Here is a 24,956-nt window from a genome sequence, read left to right as displayed (position 1 = left end):
TCCCTCAAGAACCGCTCAGTCTGGTGCGGAAGACAGACTTGTAAACAGACCATCATGAAGCCGCGCTGTAAGTGCTGGGAGTGGGGGCACAGGCTGATGAGAGACCCTGGAGGAGGCATCTGAGTGCCCCCTTGGATGGGGGGAGGACAGAGAAGCTGCCACGTGAAGCCCAGCTGAGTTGAAATGAACTGGACACCAATTTCGTGCAAAGATCTCTGCAGAGTGTTCAGACCAGGAGGTGGGAGAGGATTCGGGGCATCAGGACCCTGCAGGGTGTCCCCGCAGGCTCGGAGCCTCCATCCCAGGTGCTGACGGGAGCACAGGTGTGGTTGAATTGGTCATATATTTCTACCTGGCTCTCTCTGTGTGCAGCCACACACCCTGATGCGGCACCTGGCCTCGTCACTGTGCCCAAGTGCTGATGTGGGCAGAGCACAGACAGACCCTGGTGTGTGTTGAGGGAAGGACACCCAGCGACTGCGGCAGCTGCTGGGCCAAGCCCTCCCGGCTCAGGTGCACAGGGTGCAACCCCCACCTTCCTCGCCCCCCTTGAGCTCCCTAAGCCCTCTGTTTATACAAGCAACAGCCAGCAATACAAATCACCTGCCTCCACTAATGGACCAGCCGCCTGCCGAGGCTGGCCTTCTGACAGCTGCAGGATGCTTTCAGGAAAGGCTTTTGACTCCCGGTGACACTAGGCTACAGTCTCTTGCTTCAAGCCCCCACCCCCACCTGCAGAGTCACACAAAGGATGGCTCCGAGCAAAATGCCCTGCACGGAGGCAGGGAGAGCTCTGCTCCGCCACACTGGGGGCTTCTTCATTCTCCGGTGGGACGTGGATGTTCTCAGGAAGGGGAGCAGAGGAGCACAGCAAACATCCACACCCACAAAAGAAGTGCTTCAACTTCATGAGAGGACATGGAGGGCCCAGTTGGGTCTAGCACTGGCAGCACCTGGCATGCAGCCCTGAGTGGGTCCCCTTCCCTCTCTTTCTGGTTTCTCTGACCTCGGTGCTTCCTAGAGTAGAGAACTGATGCCCGTGACATTGCCCATCAGCCCAGAGTGCACAGACACAGGGCGTCCTAACAGTGCGGTCCCTGCGGAGGGGGCAGCACCCCCTGCCGACCCTCTGGGCCCCTCTGGGAGCAAGCCCGAAGCAGTGGATCTCTCAGGCTCCAAGCTCCGCAGTGCTAGAATTTAATCTTATCGTTTGCTTCCTGTTGTCTTCACTTTCCTGGCTATGCTTCAGTTTATGGCAAGTTCTGTTGGGTTTTATAGTAGTGGTAAACAGACTCCTTTGAAGTAAATTCGATTAAGGAAAAGAAAGAAATCCATGGAAGGGAAAAGGGGTGAATCATAGTGGAGGGTGTGGCGGAGGCTGCAGGGGCTTGTGACATGAGGCATAGACAGTGGTCGGTCACCCTGACCTCCCAAGCTCCATCAACCTGCATCCAAACCCAGTCTGGGACCCTGATTTGCACAGTGGCCCAGCAGAAGGGGTACGTTCCTCTTTCCCCTTTCCACTGGCCCATTGCCCTCGAGCCCTTCCTCACCTCCCTTCCGTGTGGGAGACGGAGGTGGAGGGGAGAAGCTGGCGGGTGTCCCTCCCTCTCATCTGTGCCCAGAGACGTGCATGGCCCAAGCACTCTGCAGTTGCCCTGGATGATCTGAACCAGTGGTGCCACTGCTCTCTGTCCTCCAGCTTTGGTGGCAGCAGCTTCCTGCTGGCACTAAGTGCAGCCCACCTTTCTCTAGGATGTTCAACCAGGTCTCTGCCTTAAATGCCCTGTATTCTAAGCACACGAGGGCTTTCTGTGACTCCCTCTGTGGGCTGAGCCCCATTCTCCAGCCCCTGCTGGCCTCAGGTATGCTGTGAGAGGCCAACGCACGGAAAACGGCTGTCCCGCTCAAGTCCTCCGTGGGCGTTTTCCTCTGCCGTAAAGCTTTCCCGTCCTACCTTTTCAAAGTTTTCATGATCTTCTGCCTAATCTGTGGGCCACCCTTGACTTTGCCACACCCCCTGGGATTTAGGCTTCCTCTAATTTCTGTGAAGCTTGTTTGACATGAAGAGGTGGACATAGCTCAGAAAGGGTTATGACACCATGGCCATCCCCAGCCACGCCACTCACCCACTGGATGTTCCCAAGCTGGCCACGACCTCTCTATACCTCGGTGCTCTGATTTGAAATGTGGAAAGGGTCTGTTGTTCCTCCAACCCTAAGATAGGTCATCATATGCATACAGCTTCTTGCTTTTTAAGTAATTATGATAAGACAAATATTCTCCAGAGGCGGATTACATTGCCAAGGACTGTGAGCACTTGGGAGGGCTGCTTCCAGTGTTTTTAATGTCTCCATTGCAAATATTGCAGCACGCTAAACTCACGTATCATTGTAGGTTCTGAGGGACAATTTTTCCCTTTATTTATTAACCACATGTGGGCTGGTCTCTCTGTTAAAAAATTCCAAATAGTCATTAATTATTCCCAATGATTGCAGGGTTTTGAAGGAGGTTTGAAACCAAATGGTGGAGGAATCCCTACTCCCCTATAAAATCCTGCAGCCCTCACCCACCTGACAGCAACTTGCAGCCAGAATGAAAAAAGCAGGAATTGTCAAAAATGGCTTTGAGGCACTGCCTAGCACCAGCTCGGATAACTACTTTTTAATAGACATAATAGCTTTATTGAGATATAATTCCCATAACATAAAATTCACTGTTTTAAAGTATACAATTCAATAGCTTTAGTATTCAGAGTTGTGCAGTCATCATCACTAATTCCAGAGCGTTTTATCCCCTTAAAAGGAAACCCCATGCCTGTTAGCAGTCACTCCTAAATCAAACCGTGTCCCCAAAGCTCCTGACAACCCCCAGTCTCCTTTCTGCCTCTATGGATTTGCCTATTCTGGACATTTTGTATACATGAATCGTATGCTATTTGTCCTTTCGTGCCTGGCTTCCTTCACTTAGCATGATGTTTTTAAGGTCCATTGATATTGCAGCATGAATCAGCACTTCATTCCTTTTTGTGGGCAAATAATATTCCATTGTATGTGTCTGCCACATTTTCTTTCTCCAGTCATCTGTTGGTTAACTCTTGGGTTGTTTTCGCCTGTTGGCTATTGTGAAGAATGCTGCTATAAACATATGTATGCATTTTTATGTGGATGTTTTCATTTCTCCTGGGCATGCACCTGGAAGTGGATTGCGGTCATACGGTAACTCTTTTTAGCATTTTGAGGAATTGCTAAACTGATTTCCGTAGCAGCTGTACCATTTTGTGTTCCCATTGGCAATAGATGAGGGTTTCACCTTATCTGCATCCTCACCAATGCTTGTTGTCATGTGTCCTTTTGATGTTAGCCACCCTCGTGGCTATGAAGTGGTATCTCAGTGTGGACTTCATTTGCACAGTGCTATTGAGCATGTTTCATGCACGTATTGGCATTTGTATTGCCAATATTTGGAAAAATATTTGAATAAATACTTATTCAGATCCTTTGCCCACTGAAAAAAATTGGGTTATTTGTCTTTACTGTTGCGTTCTTCTTATATTCTGGACAAAAGACCTTTATCAGATATATAGTTCGCAAATATTTTTTTCCCACTCTGTGAGTTCTCTTTTTACCTTCCTGATGGTGTTCTTTGAGGCACAAAAGTTTTTTATTTTGATGAAGTCCAATGTATCTGTTTCTTCTTTTGTTGCTTATGTTTCTGGTGTCATATCTAAGAATCCAAGGACATGAAGATTTACTTCTAGTTTTCTTCTAAGAGCTTTGTAGTTTTATCTCCTACGTTTAGGTCTTTGATCCATTTTGAGATAATTTTTGCATATGGTGGGTTTGTATATTGTTCTTTGTAACAAATTTCTTTCTGAAGCTGACTACCTTAAAATGGCACTTTATGAGAAACAGTTGTGGTGTCTGGCTCATGTTGTTTTTATTAGGAACAATACTTGTTGGTTTTACAAGGCAGCTCATCATGAGGAAATCAATGGTACACCCACCATCTCATTCCCCGCTCACCCAGCCCTATACATGTTAGCGACTCCACTTCACACATGGGGACATGGAGACTTGTGAGGAGGAGGTAAAATCAAAGAGACAGAGTGAGGTGAGCCTATGTTCTTTCTTTAACCCTCCTGCCCTCCTCCCCAGGAAAAAACAAGCTTTGCTATGAAGTGAGGTGACCTCTTTACTCACCAGATTCTTTCTTCCTCAGAAATCCCAATCTACTGACTTCTTTGGGCTGTTTGAGGTGTAGGTAGTGACTTTGGGCTAGATTTTCTACGCTCTCTGTTTCCTACATCAATAGCCTCATCTATCAAAAGGAAGGAGGGAGGGAGGAGGAAGGAGGGAAGGGAAGGAGGGAAAGAGGGAAGGAAGGAAGGAAGGAAATAGGAAGGAAGGAAGAAAAGAAAAGAAAGAAAGAAGGAGGGAAGGAAAGGAGGGAGGGAGGAAAAGAAAGAAGGAAGGGAGGGAGGGAGGGAAGGAAGGAAGGGAAAGAGGGAAGGAAGGAAGGAGGGAAGGAAGGAAGGGAAAGAGGGAAGGAAGAAAAAAGGAAGGAAAGAAGGGAAAGAGGGAGGGAAAGAATGAAGGAAGGAAGGGGAGGGGAGGGAAAGAAGGAAGGAAATAAGGGAAGAAGGAAAGAGGGAAGGAAGGGGGTAAGGAAAGGGAGGGAAAGAGGGAAGGAAGAAAGGAGGGAAGGAAAGGATAGAAAGAAGGAAGGAAGGGAGGGAGGGAAAGAGGAAAGGAAGGAAAGGAGGGAAGGAAGGGAGGGAGGGAGGGAAGGAAAGAAGGGAGGCAGGGAAGGAAGGAATGAAAAGAAGGAAGAAAGGAAAAGAGGGAAGAAAAAAGGAAGGAAGGAAAAGAGGGAAGGAAGGAAGGAAGGGGAGGGAAAGAAGGAAGGAAGGAAAGAAGGAAGAAAGGAAGGAAAAGAGGGAAGGAAGGGAAAGAGGGAACAAAGGAAGGGAAAGAGGGAGGGGAGGAAGGAAGGAAGGAAGGAAGGAAGGAAGGGGAGGTCATTTCCTCGAGGAAGTAAAAGTGCAGCTCCTCTCTGGGCTCCCCTGAGTAGAACATGAGAACATGACTAAATCAAAAATCCGGTATGTCTCTAGAGGGAGCTCGTATATCCAGGTGGACAAGCCCTCCATTACTACAAGTGCCGGAGACAAGCTAAGGCCTGGGTGTGTGCACAGGAGACTGGAGGGCCCTAGGAGCCCTGGCTGGAGGTGGGACCAGGTTCAAGCCCATCTTCTGCTCACAGCCTGGGTGATCCTGGCAGCCACGTGCCCTCCTTGCTGGGGCTCAGGTGCCTCATCTGTCAAGCGCCGGTGGCTGGGACGGGATCCCTCAGCCTGATAGGCTAAGACTCTAAGTGCTGCCGGAGTTAAGGCGGCAACACAATCTCCAAGCCTGTCAGGGACCCCTGGTAGCCGGGTGAGTGATGGTCCCGGGGGATTGGCCAGCTGTTTGGGTGTCCCATAAACACAGCCTTAAAGTGGCTGGTTACGCCCATCCATCTTGCCCTGGGGGCCGCGCCCTGGCGGCTTTCAGAGTGGCCCTAGTTGACATCGGCGTTGGCCCCTTCCGGGTGGCGCTGGGCCGTTGATGGGCTCTGTGATGGATGGGTCTCCACTGTGGAGGTGCCACCGCTCAGGACGCCCGGAGGGTGATGCCGGGGGCTTCAGCAGGATCATCGGGGTGGAGGCAGAGCTGTTCTGCTGTGGCTGCAGCCCTGAACGGTGGGATTCAGAGCTGAGAGTGAGGTAATGAGCCAAGTGCTTCCAGGGTCTACAGACGGAGGTGGCCCAGACACGTTGTACAGTAGATTTTCTAGAGTTTCCTTAGTTCCACAGAAACCTGCTCCCTCCCCGGGGCTGTAGGCCTTTTGTATCTCCCCTGGTCACAGATGGAACACCAGCCCAGCCAAGCACAGGGCTTTCCTTGGGGCAATAGAAAGTGGGGATACTACGGCCAGCCAGGCCACTCAGGGGTCTGCATTCAGAACGGCTGTTTTTTCTGATTCCTCCAGGGACCCCTGTACAAACAACAAAGTTATTTCTGTGCAACCTCCGGGTCTGACCACGGGTAACCGGCTGATTCCTCCTCCTGGCATTCAGGGTTGTAGCCCTGTGTTCTGGACTGAGGGCTGGAGACAGAAATGACAAACCCACCGAGCTCCACTGACTGCCTGCTGCTGGCCGCACATCACAGCCCGTGGGTAGCACCGTGGCCTGACTTTGTGCAGAGCCGCTGACATCCCCAAGGCACTCAGGACAAGACTGAAACATTCTGAGGCCATGCCCCATGGTGTTAGAAGGGATGGTGTGAGCAGCCCGTCCTCTGCTCGTCCCTGCAACATGCCTTAGGGTCTCTCAGGGGCATTGTTCATGGCGGGAAACTTGGAGGGCCTGGCCACAGACAGAGGCGACCCACAGTTACTGAGTTGGAAGGGTGGCCCCCAAGCTGGGGAGAGGTAGAGGACTGATGGAGATGGCTAAGGTCATTCCTCATTTACCCCCAATGGCCCTAGTTTTACTGCCCTTCCCACTACCTGCTTTCTCTGAACACACGCTCCCTCTCTTACCTGGCTCTCCCCCACCATTCTCACTAGAAATGTACTCTGGGAGAAAGGAAGGGCCCTTGGATCCCAGAAGTTCCTCTACAGCTTCCCTAGATGTTGGGCATCTGCTGCTCTACTTGCATGCCCTGCATGACAGGGAGCTCATCACCCATCAAGCAGCCCTCCTCATTTTTCTGTCCTTACTGCTGATCTCTGCCATGCTCCCACCCCTCCCTGGGACCCAGTTCTGCTCTCCTAGCCCTAGGACTCCATCAGCTACTCCTGCCCCAGGACTGGCCCTCAGAGACAGGGGACAGTGAGTAGATGTCACTACTTTCTACTTAGGCTGTTAGTTGAGTCTAGCAGCCCCAGTTCCCCAGGCCCCTTGTCACTTTAGCTGCCTGCTGCGGACATGCTGGCGTCCCTCCCCAGGGTCCCAGTCCCAGGCCATTCTCCTTCCCACTAATGATCATTTAGCTCACCTACCTGCCCACTTCGGCCACTTGGGGGCAGAAAGCCTTGCTGGTCTGGAATCTGTCACGTGCCAGGCCGAAGTATTACTGCTAGACCCTATGGCGCATTCCCAGCCAAACATTGGATGGACAGCTGTACAGGCTGCAAGCTTCCTTCTGTCCCTGTGGCTGTCTTTGCAGCTATTCCTAAACACCTGCTTCTCCCTTTCATTCTGGGCATGTCCCTAGTCCCTTTGAAGTTAGGTGTGGCTGTGTGACTTGCTTGGCAAATGAAATGTGGGCAGAAGAAACATGTGCAGCTTCAGGATAGAAGCCCTGTCCCCTTCCCCTGGGTGACTGATCGTGTAACCGTGAAGGCACATCATGTAACTGACTGAAAAATGCATTTTTGTATGTGCAGACATGAGATGTTGGGCTTGTTTGCTACTGCAATGGAACCCAGCCCACCCTGACTGTTAGACCCTTAAACTATAATCAGGGCAAATCTCTGCCCCTCTTCATAGCAGAACGTTCTCCATCTACCTAGTGACTGTTCCCAAAGCACTAGAAGCTCTCTCTGCACCATCACCTTTCCCAAGTAGTCCAGGACATGAGAGGGGCTCAATATATATTTGTTGAATAAGCAAAGGAGGAACTTTGTCTCACCCAGTGGCATCCCTGGGGTTATGGGCAGCCACCTATTGCCTCTATTGCACTAAGACTAAATCCCCAATTCCCCACCAGGACCTGCCTGGTCCCCACCAACATCCTCAGCATCATTGTCTCCCTGCTTCTCCTCCCCACACCACTCTGTCTCAATCACAAGCACACCCAACCTATCTTCCCACCCCAGGGCCTTTGCACATGCCATTCCCTTTCTCTGGAGCACTGGATGATTTTTTCTCATGTTGCAGGCCTCTGCCCAAATGTTTTTCCTCAGAGCATTCATCCCTGACCACTTGCATCTCAAGGCGCCCCCTACTCACATCACTTTTTAAAAAACATTTTATTTGAAAACAATATACAATTTATGGAAAATTTGCGGGGAGGAGAATGGGACCAAAAACACCTGCGTACTCCTCACCTACTATTAACTTTGTATTATTTACTGTGTGATTTGCTCTTGTTCTTTCTCTCTGTCTCTATCACTGTGTCTCTCCTCTGTGAGACACATTTTGAGGGTAAATTGCAAATGTCATAGCCCTTGACCCCGAAATACTTTGGTGTGGGTTTCCCAAAAATAGAGTTATGCTCTTATGTAACTACAGCTCTGTTCTTGACTTTGGTGACATTTAAATTAACATTAACATTGACAAAACACTTTAATCTGCCATCCATGTGCCAATTTTGTCAACTGACACAATGCTGCCCTGATGCAATGCTGCCCTTTATAGCATGTCTTTCCCCTCCATCACCCCATCTGATCCGTGGTCAGGTATTGTATTCAGTTGTTTTGTCTCTTTGGTCTCCTTCAGCCTGAAATGGTGTCCATAATCTTTTGTCGTCTTATATTGCATTGACATTTTTGAAGAATACAGTGTTTTTAGTGAAATGTTTCTCACTTGGAGTTTGTCTGCATTTCCTTCTGTTTGGGTGTGGGCTGTGCCTTCTAACCTGGTGTCAGTGGTGTTAGGGATGTGCACTTCTAGGGCATCACAACTGGTGGCCCCCGATGCCCACCTGCCCCCCCCCCCATGGTGGTCAGTGGTCAATTTTTGTCACCCTGTCAGGGTGGGTCCTGATTTCTCCACTGTATAACTTTTCCCCGCTCCTTGCATTGAATACCCGGTCTATGAGGAGACACTTACAGAGCGTGCAAACACCCAACTCCTTGTCGAAGCTTTCTACCAGATTTATCAGCCATTTATGACTTTTGCCTGAGCCAATCTTTGCCACAATGCCTGCAAAATGTTGATTTTCCTACCCAAATCCTCCCCCAACATTTCCCAGCTGGCTCTCAACTGGGAAACAGAGGGGTAGAGAGTCTTTTTTTTAGAGCCACAAGCCTGCCACACTTTTGTCAAGTGACACAATGTTGCCCTGATGCAATGCAGCCCTTTATTGCATATCTTTCCCCTTCACCACCACATCTGGTCCAGGGTCAGGTATTATATGCCTGTATAAACAGTGTATAATCTTCCTTTTTTAGTGTATAACAACATGTTCCAGGCTAATAACATATTGTTCCTGCCCCAAGTTTGGAATCAGCCATTTCTCCAAGGAACCCTGGATCTCATTCCCACGGATGGTATTAGAGACCAACATCGGGGTACAGGGTGTGCTCACTGCCACTGAGGTGTCTGCTTCAGAGCTCTCTCAGCAGACAGAGCCAGATATACAAGATGTGTGCATGCATTCAAGACCTTACATACACACAACACATCATATTCTATAATAGCTTGTCATTCCATCATGCTTTTTTGTAGGTTGAGCTGGAGTGATCTGGGTGACTAATCTGACACCTGTTTATCCTCCCTCTCCCTGATCCACTCCTAAGTGCCCTAGAAGTGGGGATTGGCCTCCTGTCTTTTCTTTTGCTGTGTGCCCAGCTTGGAGATCTTGAAGAACATTCAAATGAGTGAACCCACCTCTGTAGGCCCCATAAGGCTTTGCCTGAGGCTCTCAGGTTTCCAGCAATGGTCAATGGAACAAGTTAGCTTGTTGGACCATGTGGTCTCAGGCCCTGGCTTGTGGCAGCAGGCAACAGCCCTGTGACCCTGCTACCTGTCTGCAGCCCTCCTCATGCCATCCCTCTAGGGACAGAGCTGCTCCCAGGCCCCTCTGTGCCCATTCCTTGACCCTCCACACTAGCTACAGGTGCAAGGCAGCACCTGGAGTCCTCATAGCAGCCCTGCTCTTTCAGGAATCAGAGCCCCATTTTGCAGATTAGGAAACCAAGGCTCAAAGAGGCTCTGGCATCTCTTTGGAAAGAGACTGTGGAGCAGATTTCTGCCCAAGAAAATCATGAACTGCCCACATGAACCAAAGGTTTTGTGTGTGCAGAGTGGAACATCTGAGTCTGTCCATTTCTTGGTTGGACATGTGAATAATGTTTTCAAAAGAATTTTTGATTTGATGTCCTGGCCTAGCAGGGCTGCTGTGGGTGAGCCGCATTCCACCTGACTCACCTGGTCCCAATTCCAACAGTGTGAGAATTCCCCAGGACTGCCTTCCTGCTCCCTCTCCGGCACCCAGACTGAAGCAGAAAAAGCTCGGGGCTGACTCATGCTGCCTCACATCATTCCTTGGTGACCTTCAGCACATCCCTCCGAGCCTCAGTTTCCTAATCTGTCACTGGGGCTAAGTATCCTCCCCCTTGCAGAGTTGTTGAGGAGGAAGAGTCTCACCTCCCCCAGAGGCCTTGGGAATGCACCCCACGGAGGTCCCATTGCTGTCCTGCAACTTCACAGGCTGTGTGACCAGCAGACACGAGAAAGGGGAGGGCAGCTCATTTTTCAAACAAAACGGTATCAGATGTGTGATTTGGTTAAAAAAATATATATTTCTGGCAATGGCTTCAGCTTTGCTCAAGAGAGAACTGGGGTTGGGGGAGGAGGTGGAGGGGAGGCCGTTCCAGTGGCTTAAAAAACCCCAGATAAGTGTACGGTGATTAAGCGCAACCATTAGCTCTAATGGGCAATAATTGGTGATGAGAAATAATTTTCTAGGGCACAACTACCCCTGGTGCCCCCACGCCCGGCCCCAGCAAGGGGACGGCCAAAGGGCTGATTAACTCCCAGGCTGGAGGAAATGTCGGAGGCACAAAAAGTTTCCAGATTCGAGGGTAATTGGGAGAAGTTATTTCACTTTCCACATCAGGCTGATGAGGGGCCACCCACCTGCCGGCGAGGGAGGGGCTCGGCCGGCTTCCTGCCCAGGAATGGAGGGCCACTGTGCAAGGGGCAGGGGTGGCCAGCATGGTTAGAGGGTGGGGGCAATTCCCACCTGTGTCACTGCTGGCCCTGTGACCCAAGGCATGTCACCACAGGGTCCCTTCTCTGTCCTGACTTGCTCCCCAAGCAATATTTGCACAGGCCCTGGTCCTTTTTGCCTCAAAATTCACAGACAGACAAACCCACCAGCCAGCAGTTCAGTCTTCCCGAGTGCCCTCCCTTCCCCCAGAGCCTGCCCAAGGACCTGCTAGCGTTAGGGTACCTTTGTGGGATTCAGGGGAAGATGCCCCTCTTGGCCGCAGGCTACAGCCTTCCCTGAGTGTGTCCAGCAGGAGCTGGCTGGACTCCTTGGAGCTCCTGTGTGCAGTGCACAACCTGCCCAATAACCCTCTGCAGCCTGGCAGTGCTCATGTCTTTATCTCCTTCCTCCTCACTCTGTCCACTCAGCCTGTCCCCAGAAAGAGCTCTTGGTCACTTCAAATGGGTGAAGCCAAAGGCCCCAACTCTCTGCCCCCCATCTGCCTGCTCCTTCCTTCTTCAGCTCTGCTGCTTCCAAGACCTGCCTTCCTGTCTGCCTCAGCCTCACTCCCCTCTTCCCCAGCCCAAAGCACAAATTCTCCCAACTCCAACCCAATCTCTCTGAAAGCCCTTTGCCCTGGGGACTTACTGCACACCCTGATCATCTCCCTCCCAGATCTGCACCTTTCCCCGGGTCCATGAGTGGGCCTCTCTCTTCTCTGTCTTACTTTCTCTTCCTCTCCCTCCTCCTCTCCACGTGTGTGTGTGTATGTGTGTTCAGTGTGTTCTTCACAGTGATTGACCCAAGTGAGTGAGACAAGCATGGTTCCTGAAGCTAAGGAGACTTTGTGCAATAGGAAGTCCTTTCCCTCCCCTGACTCAGGGCTGCAGTGCTCTCCCAGGCATGAGACTGAACTCCCCGTCACAGGAGGCATGTAACCAGGCCCTGTATGGCTGCACCCCTAGGATGCTGCAGAGAGGAGTCCTGCCCTTTGAGGGCCCAGGTGGGATAATCGAAGGAGGTGCTGGCCTAGGATGAGCTGAGGCCTCTAGGCTGACCCCAAGGCAGCCACCTCTAGCTGTCCTCTCTGCCCTCTGCAGGCCAGGGCCTCAGCTCCCAAGCTGCAGGTGAGGCCAGCCTCAGGATACCTCCAACACTGACCAGCTGCCAAACCTCTCTGGGCCACAATGTCCTCCTCTGAAAATGAAACTCGTGGTGTTACCAACCTCGCGGGACTGACTGAGGATGAAGGCGCTGGCCACAGAGGTGCTTCCAGGACTGACTGGCGCCCAGAAGCCTCCAGGACAGCAGCTGCTGGGATCACCGCGTGGGGCAGTGAGACATGGGGGCTGTTCCGGCTGCAGGACTGCCCCGTCCCAGGTTGTTGCCCACAAAGTCCCCTCTTTATGCGCTGCGCCCCCAGAATTGCACAGCATCAGTTATAAACGTAATACTCTGTGGCCGGTGCCGTTGTAAGCACTGTAGATGAGTGTGTTTATTCTGTTTCTCCACACCTCTGTGAGGTGGGCATTCTTGTGACCCCTATTCCATCGGCGAGAATCGGGGGCAGCCAGATCCAGTAACTTGCCCCAGGCTAGGTGGGCACTGAGTGCTGCGCCTCCTCTGAGCCTAGCACTCTGGCCTCACAGTCGGTGCTCGTAGCACTTCAGCTGTATGACTCTAACAGCAATTACAGTCATGGCCTTCGCCGCCGCCACCATCCCCGTTCGGGTTGGAGAACACAATGCACCGCGCACAGGCTGTGCCAAAGCCCACACGCACCCTTTGGCCTCCATCGTGCCCTCTTCACAGATGAGCAAACGGAGGCCAGACGTCACCGGCAGGCGGCGCTGCGGAGCGCGGGGCCTCGCACCTGCGCGCGGAACGGCGGAGGAGACGCAGGTAAGGTAAAGCCGGACCTGGACGCGCACCTGCAGGGAGGGGGTCTGCGGGAGAGGGGGTCTGCGCGGGGCGGGTTGCAGCCCCTCCCGGCGGTGCGGGCGGAGGCAGGGGCGGGCGGGGGCTTTCAGCAGCTCGTCCGCGGAACATTTGCATGTAATTTGGGAGCGGGTCACATGTGGGAGTCATCAGGCGGAGGAAAGGCTCAATCAGGGCCTAATCACTGTCTGTTTGGAGGGGTCTGGGCCCAAGTGAAAAATGAAAACGGGGCTATTTTGCTTGAGTGACAGCCATCAGTGGCCACCTTTGACCTCCCCACTCGGGCTGGGTCTGCCCGAGCTTTAAAAACCAATCATCAGGGAAAGGGTAGGAGGGGCTCCCTCTCCTCGGCTCTCCCCTCCCCCATCCTTTTCCCTCCCTGGACCTGGGTTTGTAAAATTCATTCATTCACTACTCTCATTCATTCTTTCCACAACCCATCCTGGGGCAGCAGGACTCCCTGGTCAGGGCCCCTGGGACAAACGCCGGATTTGAGTTCTGACTCTGTCATTTGCCAGCCGGCAGCCTTGGTGAGGTGACTGTCAAGCGTCAGTGTTCCCATCTGCGAAATGGATGCAGGGCGCACGCAGAGAACGGTTTATGTTGTTGAGGAGCTGAGGGAGGCGGGGCCACAGCGGCAGGGGGCGAGCCCTCCTTCAGCCCTCCTGCTAAGGGACAGGAGCTTTGCAGAGGAGGGCCAAGAGATCAGGTAGGGTGCAGTGGCTCTGCTTTTTGCATGAATGCATACCCTTCCTCCCCACACCCTGTGCACAAGGCGCAACCTGGTTCCCAACGTACAGAAGAGGGACCTCTGCCAGGTGAACAGAAGAGAGTGCACACGCAGGCCAGGGAGACCGAGAGAGCAGGGAGGTGCCGGACTGCCCACGGGCAGTGAAGGGCAGTGACTACTCTCTAAAGCAGCCATGAGCCCGGACTTGGTTCACCCCGGCATGGAGGGACTCAACCCACTCTCCCAGAATGGTCTCCAGATCCCCAGAGACCCAAGGGCCTGGACCGGGTGGTATAGAGTGATCAGTGCAATGGCGGCCTGCAGGCCACTGGGGGCAGCAGAGAGGAGCCGCGACTGGCTCAGGCGGGACAAGCTCAGCCAGCAAGCTTCTGCCAGCACAGCCTGTGGGGGCCAGCTGCGCCCCGCTGCACCGGCTGCCGGGCCACTGTGCCTCTGCCCTCCCTGCCACGCAGTGGAACCCTTTTGCCCCAAAGGGGCCCTAGGAGTCGTCCTCCCACGGCCGAGGCGGGGAATTCCAGGCAGCCGGTGCAGCTGCGGGTCGGTGGCCCTTTCAGGCCTGAGGAATTGCTCCGGGGGCCGGGGGGCGGGCTGGGCGCCCGGTACATTAGCGCCTGCTTTGCTCGCTGATGGTGTTTATAGGGATGTGGAACGGGCCTCCAGGAAACCGTCTGGCAGGCTGGGCTTCAGCAAATGGATTGCCAATTAATCAGCATCTATTTATGAGAACGTTTAAACCATTATTAATGTAGTGTAAATACGGAACCGCTGGCGGCCCAGGGCGGGCGGGCGGGCAGGGGGCCATCTGCCGAGGCTGCCATCACATTCCTGGGGCGTGTTCCCGCTCCCACCCTCCTGGGGAGGGGTCCCACCCCTTGCCCTCATCCCCGGCCAAGCCTACTCCAGGTGCCGGCTTCCTCCTGCTGGGCCCTGCTGGTTCTGAGACCCGCGGCTGCAGCCTGCCAGGTTCTCAAGTTTTTCACCCAAGAGGCTGAAGAGGGGCGTGAAGGTTGAGTCCCGCCTCAGTCACTCAGCGGGGGTCCGCGGCAGCCCCTGGCAGGCCGTGGGGGGCTCTTTTCCACCCAGGGGAAGACTGGGCAGGTGTCCCACGCTGGGCCTGGCCGCCTCTTCCCCTCCTCCTTCCTGCTCTGGACAGCGGATCTCAGCCTCACTCCGACAAGGCTCAGCCCCTGGAGGCAGGGGAGGAGCAGTTGGGGCACTTTCTCAGCCCCTCCCTCACCTATGGGTCCCAGTTCCCAAGGCTTCCCCCACCCTCAAGACCTAGGGGCTCTCAACTTTCCCCCCAGGCTATCCCAAGGACAAAACAAGGTGATTTGTGCACCCTGCTGGCACCTCCACTTCTCTCCAAAGATACCAGCTGAGCCGTCTGCCTCCTCCCTGACCCGTCTGGCCCTCCAGCATACATTAAGCCAAGCTGGGTGGCCTCTCGGAGAGCTGGTGCTGACCAAGACACCAGAGCCAGCCTGTGCCGTGGACTGGGGGGCTCCAGGGCTTTCAGCCTGCTCACCTCAATGTCCTGATGATCCTTCTTCCTCAGTGTCACCTCAGATGGCTTTTTCTTTACCAACTGTACCCATTTTACAGATGAGAGACTAAGGTTTAAAATGGAGAAGGAGCTGCCTGAGGCCACAGAGACAGGGAGCCAGAACTGAAGCGAAGCACCCCCACCCACTACCCACTACCCGCCACCCACCGTGTCCTGTTCCTCTGCAGGCCTCTGAGTTTCCTAAACTACATGACCACGTATTTTGAGACCTCTGAGTTTTTACGAATGCTCCCCAGAGTTTTCCAATCTCTATGTTTCATTAGCTGCGCTCACCTGGGCCTGCCTCCTTTCTCTGAACGCTTTGCATGGAGGTGGCCACACACCTTAATCCTGGATGCCAAGCAAGAGCAGTTAGCTTGAGAGTTCACTCTGCAAAAAAGGAAACAAATAATGAGTCTGAGCTTTGATGCTGGCTGTTATCAAACATCTTTAGCAATTCCGAGGACTTTCCCTGCTCTGGGAAATTGAGGTGTTGGTCTAATGGGAGCCCTTGACAAGGAATGCCATGAGGAGGTGGCAGCACAGTGCTGAGGAGAGGGCCAAGCCCTCCAAGGCAAGTGAGCTGCTACCTCCTCTCCCCACCCTGGGAACAAGGCCCTCCCTCCCCAGGCGTGTGCCCTGTGCCATGCTGCTAACACTTACGGTTGGTGTGTTGATTTCTTCACTCAACTCTGTGCCCCTTGAGGATGGGGACAGCATTTTCACCCCCATTACATCCTGGTGCCTCGAGAAGATGCCAACCAATGTTTGTTGACTGACCTACCACTTGGGAAATTTCTGCTTGGCACCGCTTCCCCAGGCTCTCCTCTTTTCTCTCTGGCACCGGCCCATCTGCCTTGCTGGCTTCAGCCCTGGTCACTCCACCAAATTCCAGAGCCAGCCTAATGCCCAGAAGCATGGAGGGGTTCAAGGAGCTGGGACTAGACCAGACAGCCTTTAAGATAGACGCCGCATCTATCCCAACCCACCCCTGTGGGAACACCAGGCCTCAGGACAGCCACCTGCCTGTGGTCACTCGGCACGCCAGGAAGCTGAGGTTTCTGATGTCCTGAGGGGCCCCCAGAGCTGCCCCACGCCCGGGTCCCGGGCCCCCCAGCCCTGCTGCACTGGCATGCTGGGAGGAAAGAGAACAAAGACGAGGCGTGTGCCCCTATTTCCCGGCCCCGCTCCCTGCCCCCCATTAGCCTAGTGAGGCTTGTTTATATTACAGCAGGAATTATTCCAGCCCTAATCAGAGGCCCTGCGAGGTTTCGGCATTCGAGGTATTTCTTTACCCAAGGACACTCTCCAATCCTATAATTTCCATTTCCCCAGACGCCCCTGATTGAAAGCAAACATTTTATATTTGGAAAGGAAAAGGGCTGTGTGCTATTCATAGACCAGCCTGGCTGTCCAGAGCTAGGTCCTGGGGGGCTGAAGGCCTGAAGGGATGGACAGATCTGGGAGGTTGGCAGGGGGCATGGCTAGGTCCCAGGCAGGAGAGGTGTGGGGAGATCACAGCCCAGGGGTGGGGAGACCAAGGGACAGAGAGAGAGCCCCTTGCCACCGACTGCCAGGCCAGGGATGTCTGGCACTGCACATCCTCCCTGGTTGAGGGGCAATATGTGGGAAGGGGGTACTATAGTAGCAGAGCCTTGGGCTGGGAAGACAGTGGGTGGGGGTGCAACTTGAACCTCTTCCTCCTCTGCACCCCCTTGCCAGGTAGCTTCACTGCCTCTTGCAGGTGAGGATAGGAGGCGCGTTGCAGCGATGGGACAGAATACATTACTAACAGTGGGCCTGGGGACAGAGGCCAGCGTTTGCCCGAAGGGACTTTGAGAAGTCTACTGTCCAGGGGACTCTGTCTCCACTTCGGGCCCCTCCGTTGTCTAATATTCAGCTCCCCCTTCTCCTCCAGGTGCTGCCTATCCCTCTCGAGTCACACTCACCCATCGCTCCACAACTTCTTAGGGGCTGAGAAGCACATGGACTCCACACCAATCCCAGGCCAGTCTGCTTCCCTCGCCCTTCCCTTCTGAGTTCTCTCCTCCCTCCCTCGATATGGAAGTCCAGGCGAGGACCATGTGCCCTTCACGGGAGGACATCGGACCCCCACTTACTCGAAGCTTACTAAGCAAGCGTTTTGGAAAGATGCCTCCATCAATCCTTAGAAGCAGATATGATTATTCCCATTTCATAGATAAAGAAACCAAGGCTTGTTGAGCTTGAGTTGCCATTGTCCCATCTATGTCCCTTGAATCTCAGTGCCTCAGCACTCCCTCCTGAGACCAGCGTAAATAAACTCAGACATGGTGTACTGGAGGTCACAGCCTGCTGACACGCGCTGAGTGGGGCACACACTATTCTTATTGGAATGAATGGATTTCAGGGAAGCAGGGAAATGAAAAGCGACTGCAAGTTTCTGCACTGTATCAATCTGTATGATTGGAATGATTAAGGGACTGCATTTGGAATTTAATTTTTTCCTTACAATCTAATTTTTATTTTTATCAAAGTCATGCATTGTAGCATTTTGTTAACTGCTTTATTGAAGCATAACTGATATGTAGTAAAATGCAAACATGTAAAGTAGGAAAGTTGATGAATTCTTAAAACAGTTTTTTTGAGATATAATTCACATACCGTACAATTCACCCATTTAAAGTGTAAAATTCAGTGATTTTTGGTATATTACATTATTAATTGTTTTAAATTGTGGTAGAGTATATGTAACACAAAATTTGCCATTTTAGCTATTTTAAGTGTATAATTCAGTGGCATTAAGTAATACACATTGTTGTACAACCACCACCCCAAACAGAAGTTGTACCCATGAAAGAGTAACTCTCCATTTCCCCTCCCCTCTAGCCCCTGGTAAACTCTAATTTTTGTCTCTATGATTTTGCCTATTATAGCTATTTCATGTAAGTGGAATCAGAGTATGTGTCCTTTTCTGTCTGGCTTATTCCACTTAGCATGTTTTCAAAGTTCATCTGTGCTGTAGTATGTATCAGAATTTCCTTCCTTTTTCTTGTGGAAGAATATTCCATTGTATGGATAAACCACATTCCTCTGTTGATAAAAGGGCGAGCTGTTTCCACCCTTTGACTAATTGTGAATAGTGTTACAATAAACACTGGCAAACAAGTATCTGTTCAAGCTCCTGTTGTCAATTTTTTTAGGTATATAGCTAAGACTGAAATTGCTGGGTTATATGATAACTTTTATGTTTAATTCTTTGAGGAACTTCAAAACTTTTCCATGGTGCTGGTACCATTTTACATTCTCACCAGGCATGTATGAGGGTTTAATTTCACCACCTCTTTGTCAACACTTGTTACTTTCTGTTTTTTAGGTTATAGCCATCCTAGTAAGTGTAAAGTGGTATCTCATTCTGGTTTTGATTTGTATTTTTCTAATGACTGAGGATGTCAAGCATGTTTTCATGTCTTGTTGGCTATTTGCCCATTATTTAATTGGATTATCTTTTTGTTGTTGAGTTGTAAGGGTTTTTATGTATTCTGGATATTAAACCCTTATCAGATATGTGGCTTGCAAATAACTTTATTCCATCCTGTAATTTGTCTTTTCACTTTCTTAATAAAATTGATATGCTTCTGTACATATGTGTGGGTGTTTGTGTCTATCTATCTATCTATCTATCTATCTATCAATCAATCATCTATCTATGGAACCCTCACCACAATGAAAATACTGAACATATAAATCACCCCCCAAAATTTTTCATGTGTAGCTTTTTTTCACTCAGCCTAATTGCATGGAAATTTATCCATGCTGTTGCATGTATCAATACTTTATTCTTTTTTATTGATGAGTAGGATTCCATGGTATGACTACACCACACAGTAGTTTGATCATTCACCTGCTAAAGGATACTTGGGTTGGTTCCAGTTTGGGGCTCTTAATTCCGGTTATTAAATAGTTTCTCTGAACACTCATACGCAAGTCTTCATTTCTCTTGGGTGTATACCTAGGTATATAATTGCCGGGTAATATGGAAACTCTAATATCTTGAGGAACTGCTAAACAGTTTTCCAAAGCAATTGCACAATTTTGCTTTCCCACCACCTGTGCATAAGGGTTATAATTTCTCTACAAACTTACTATTGTCTTTTAAATTCTGGTCATTTTGGTGGATGTGAAGTGGTATAGCTCATGATTTTGACTGGCATTTGTCTGATGACTAATGATGGCAAACATCTTTTTATATTCTTAATGTCTATTGTATATCTTCCTTAAAGAAATGTCTATTTAAACCCTTTGCCCGTCTATAAATTGGGTTATTTGTCTTTTTGTTATTTAGTAGTAATTTTTTTTATATTCTGGATGCAAATCTCTTATACAATATACGATTTGCAAATATTTTATCTCACTTTGTGTGTGTGTATTTTTTTACTTTCTTGATGGTGTCTTTTGAACTGTAAAAAGTTTTAATTTTGATGATGTTCAGCCTATTTTTTTTTTTTTTTGCTGTTTGTGCTTTTGATGTCATATCTAAGAAACTATTTCCCATTAAGATTCTGAAGATCTACACCTGTGTTTTCTTCTAAGACATATAGTTTTAGCTTTTACATTTAGTCTTTGATTCATTTTGAGGTAATTTTGGTATATGGTGCAAGCTAGGGATACTCCTTCATTCTTTTGCATGTGGATATTCAGTTGTCCTAGCACCATTTGCTAAGAAGACTATTCTTCCTCCATTGAATCATCTTGATACCCTCATCATAAATCAATTGACTATAAAAGTGAGAGCTCATTTCTGGACTCACAGTTCTATTCCATTTAAATAAAGATCTTTCCTATACCACTGCCAAACTGTCTTGATCACTATTGCTTTGTAGTAAGTTTTGAAATAGGAAAAGAATGACTCTTCCAACTTTGTCCTTTTTCCAAGATTATTGTGACAATTTCAGGTCCTTTGAATTTCTTTATAAATTTTAGGATCAGCTTGTCAGTTTCCAAAAATAAATCAGCTGAAATTTTGATAGGTATTGCATTGAATCTGCACATCATTTTGGATAACATTGCCTTCATGACAATGTTAAGTCTTTGGTCCATGAATATGGGATGAATATGGGATATTTTTCCATTTATTTGGCTCTTTAATTTCTTTCAACAATATTTTGTAGTTTTGAAAGTAAAAGTTTTGCACTTCTTTTGTTAAACTTATTCTCAAGTATTTTATTATTGTTCATGTTATTGTAAATAGAGTTGTTTAGAAATACATTTGATTTTTATATATCAATCCTATATTCTGTAACTGTGTTGAACTTGTTTATTAGTTCTAATAATAGATTTTTAGTGAATTCCTTAGGAGTCTATGTATAAAAGTTTATTTCTTCTTCAAATAGAGATAATTTTATTTCTTACTTTTCAATCTAGATACATTTTATTTTTTCTTACTCAATTTCTCTGGTTAGAACCTCCAGCAAAAGTTGAATAGAAGTGGTGAGAACAGACATCCTTGTTTTTTCCTTGATCTTAAGAAAAAATAATTCAGCTTTTCATTATTATATATGAAGTTAACTTCATGGAGTTTTCATTGGTTTCCTTCTCTTCCCAGTTTGTTGAGTGTTTTTTATCATAAAAAGGTGTTAGATTTTGTCAACTGTCTTTTTTTCATCAATTGAGATGAAAATATGGGTTTTCCCTTCATTCTGTTGATGTAGTATATTACTTTAACTGATTTTCAGATAATAAGGCAACATTGCATTCCTGAGATGAATCTCATTTGGTCATAGTGTATAATTCTTTTTGTACATTGCTGGATTCTATTTGATAGTGTTTTGTTGAGGATTTTGGTGTCTACACATAAAAGTGAGAATGAATGAAACATGGTTTTCCTGTGGTGTATCTGTCTGGTTTTGAAATAAGGGCAATACTGGTCTCATAGAATGGGGTAGAAAGTACTCCAACCTCTTTTATTTTTGCAAGAGTTTGAGAAAAAATAATATCAATTCTTCTTTAAGTGCTTGGCAGAATTAACCAGTGAAGCCATTTGGTCTTGGGCTTTTTTGGCAGAAGTTTCTCTGATTACTAAGCCAGACTCTTTACTTGTATAAGTATATTCAGATTTTCTATTTCTTCTCAACTCAGCTTCAGTTGCTCTCTTTTCTAGTAATTTGTCCATTTCATCTAAGTTATATAATTTTTGGCACACAGTTTTTCATAGTATTCCATTGTAATTGCGTTTATTTCTGTAAAGTCAGTAGTTATATCTCCTGTTTCACTTCTGATATTGGTATTTTGAGTCATCTCTTTTTTTCTTAGTCAGTCTAGATGTAGTCATTAGTGTAAAAATGATTTATACTAGTCCTTAGTGTAAAAAGGAATTTACACTACTCCTTAGTGTAAAAGGATTCATGACTAAGTGTAAATTTTGTTGTCTGTTAATTTTGTTAACTTTTTTTGAGAACCAATGCTTGATTTATTTGATTTTCTCTATTATTTTTGTATTCTCTGATTCATTAGTTTTCACTGTAATCATTATTTCCTTTCTGCTGCTTACTTTGGGCTCAGTTTGCACTTCTTATTCCAGGTTCTTAAGGTGGAAGGATATTGATTTGAGATCTTTATTTTTATTTCATGTAATTCACATCTATAAATCTCTCTCTAAGCAATATGTTAGCTGCATTCCAGAAATTTTCATGTGTTGTGTCTTCATTTTTACCTATCTCAAAGTATTTTCCTAATTTCCTTTGGGATTTTTTTGACCCATTGGTATTTCATAGTATGTTGTTTAATTCTCACATATTTATGAATTTCTCACATTTCTTTTTGTTATTAAGTTTCAATTTCACTCCATCGTAATTGGAGGTCCTAATTTATACAATTTCAATTATTTTAAATTTAAAATTTATTTAGGCTTGCTTGGTGATCTGCCCTGTTGTCTGTCCTGTAGAATGTTTCATTTGTGCTTCAGAATAATGTGATTCTGCTCTCGATAGGCACAGTGTTCTATACATATCTGTTAAGTCTAGTTTGTGTATATTGCTGTTCAAGTCTTCTATGTCCTTGTTGACCTTTTGCCAACTTGTTCTATCTATTATATAGAGTATTGAAGTTTCTAATTATTATTGTTGAATTGTCTATTTCCACCTTCAATTCTGTTAGCATTTGCTTCATATATCATAGGGCTTTGTTGTTAGGTGCACATACGTTTATAATTGTTACAACTTCCTGATGGATTGACACTTTTATCATTATAAAATATCCCTATTTATCTTCAGGGAAAAAAGTTAAAGCTATTTTATATGGTATTAATATAGCTACTCCAGCTTTCTTATGGTTGCTATACGCATGATATATCTTTTCCATCCTTTCACTTTCAACCCATTTGTATCTTTGAATCAAACATATCTCCTAAAGTCAACATATAATTGGATCATGCGTTTTATTCAGTATGACAATTCTGCTTTTTGATTGGATTATTTAATCCATTCTAAGTTAATGTTGTTATTGATATCGTTGGACTTACCTCTGACATTTCATTTTTGTTTACTATATGTCTCCTTTATTTTGTTCCTCTATTCCTCCTTGATTTCTTTCTTTTGTGTGGAGTTAATATTTTCTAGTATAACATTTTAATTCCTTTAATGATTTTTTCTCTATGTTAAAAAATTTGTTGACACATAATAGATGTATATATTTTGAGGATATATGTGATAAATTAATACATTTATATAATTTATAAAGATGAATTTAGTATAACTGGAATATTCACCACCTTGAATATTTGTTTTTTCATTACGCTAGAAACATTTGAATTATTCTCTTCTAGTTATTTTGAAATATGCAATAGATTATTAGAAACTACTGTCACCCTACCAACCTGTCAAACATTAGATCTTCTTTCTTCTGTCAGATTGTATATTTAGACTCATTAATTAAACCCTTTTCTCCCGCCTCCACCTTCCCAGCCTCTGATAATCACCAATGTACTTTTTATATTTATGAGACCCACATTTTTTGACTCCCATATATGAGTGAGAACATGTGACATTTGTCTTTCTGTGCTTAGCTTATTTCACTTAACATAGTGACCTCCAGTTCCATCCATGTTGCTGCAAATGACTGGATTTTGTTCTTTTTTTATGGCTGAATATATTCCATTGTGTATATATACACCACATTTTCTTTATCCATTCATCCATTGATGGGCACTTAGGTCGGTTCCATGTTTTGGCTATTGTGAACAGTGCTATTGTGAATGTGGGAGTTCAGATGTCTTTTTGATATATTAATTTCCTTTCTTTTGGATATATACCCAGTAGTGAAATTGCTGGATCATGTGATAGTTCCATTTTTAGTTTTTTGAGAAACCTTCATACAGTTTTCAGTAGTGGCTGTACTAATTTACATTCCCACCAACAGTGTAGAAGGGCTCTCCTTTCTCCACATTCTTGCCAGCATCTGTTAATCCCTGTCTTCTTTATAAAAGCCATTTTAGCTGGGGTGAGATGATCTCTCACTGTGATTTTGATTTGAATTTCTCTGACAGCGAAGTTGAGCATTTTCTTCATATACTGTTGGTCATTTGTATGACTCCTTTTGAGAAATGTCTTTTCAGATATTTGGCCCATTTTAAAATTGGATTATTTGGAGTTTTTTGCTATTGAGATATTTGAGCTCCTTATGTATTCTGGTTATTAATTTCTTGTATGATGAGTAGTTTGCAAATATTTTCTTCCATTTTGTAGGTTGTCTTTTCACTTTGTTGATTGTTTCCTTTCCTGTGCAGAGCTTTTTAGCTTGATGTAATCCCATTTGTCTATTTTTCTTTGATTGTGCTTTTGCTTTGATTGTGCTTTTGAGATCTTACACACAGAAAAATCTTTGCCCAGACCAATATCCTGGAGCAGTTGCCCAGTGTTTTCTTCTAGTAGTTTCTTAGTTTCAGGTCTTAGGTTTAAGCCTTTAATCCATTTTGATTTGATTTTTGGATATGGTGAGAGATAGGGATCTAGTTTCATTCTTCTGCATATGATTATCCAGTTTTCCAGAACCATTTATGGAAGAGGATGCCCCTTCCCCAGTGTATGTTCTTTGTGCCTTTGTTAAAAATAATAGACATATATGTGGGTTCTCTGTGCTGTTCCATTGTTCTATGTGTCTTTTTTAAATGCCAGTACCATGCTGATTTGGTGGCATATTTTGCTCTATATACTACCATGCTGATTGTAGTATGTTTCAAAGGCCATATGATGCCTCCAGCTTTGTTCTTTTTGCTCAAAATTTCTTCATTGAATAGATGTGGCTCCATGTACATTTTAGTATTTTAAACATTTCTATGAAGTACGTCAATGCTATTTTATAGGGATTGCATTGAATCTGTAGGTTGCTTTGAGTTGTATTGTCATTTTAACAATATTAATACTTCCAGTCCATGAGTATGGAATATCTTTCAATTTGTGTGTGTGTGTGTGTGTGTCCTCTCCAATTTCCTTCATCAGTGTTTTATAGATGTCCTTATATAGATCTTTCACTTCTTTGGTTAAATTGATTCCTGTGTTTTCTTTCTTTTTTTTTTTTTTTTTTTTTTTTTGAGACGAAGTCTGGCTCTGCTGCCCAGGCTGGAGTGCAGTGGCCGGATCTCAGCTCACTGCAAGCTCCGCCTCCCGGGTTTACGCCATTCTTCTGCCTCAGCCTCCCTAGTAGCTGGGACTACAGGCGCCCGCCACCTCTCCCGGCTAGTTTTTTGTATTTTTTAGTAGAGACAGGGTTTCACTGGGCTAGCCAGGATGGTCTCGATCTCCTGACCTCGTGATCCACCCAT

General features: G+C 47.2%; 1 long non-coding RNA gene across 2 annotated transcripts in view; it reads left to right on the top strand.

Moving 5' to 3' along the window:
- The window catches only part of LOC140713030 (uncharacterized), a 47,442-nt gene that overhangs the window by 5,367 nt on the left and 17,119 nt on the right, over positions 1 to 24,956 (top strand). Inside the window, exon 2 of one of the 2 annotated variants that reach the window (XR_012094912.1) lies at positions 12,029 to 12,830. The exons of the other annotated variant lie outside the window; for it this stretch is intronic. This is a non-coding gene — a long non-coding RNA (uncharacterized lncRNA). The remainder of the gene's footprint in view (positions 1 to 12,028; positions 12,831 to 24,956) is intronic. 2 annotated transcript variants of the gene reach the window in all.

Source organism: Chlorocebus sabaeus, chromosome 12, assembly GCF_047675955.1.
Source record: "Chlorocebus sabaeus isolate Y175 chromosome 12, mChlSab1.0.hap1, whole genome shotgun sequence".
Classification (NCBI taxonomy): Eukaryota; Metazoa; Chordata; class Mammalia; order Primates; family Cercopithecidae; genus Chlorocebus; species Chlorocebus sabaeus.
Note: the sequence above shows the minus strand (reverse complement) of the source record. Positions and strands in the feature narration are given on the sequence as shown.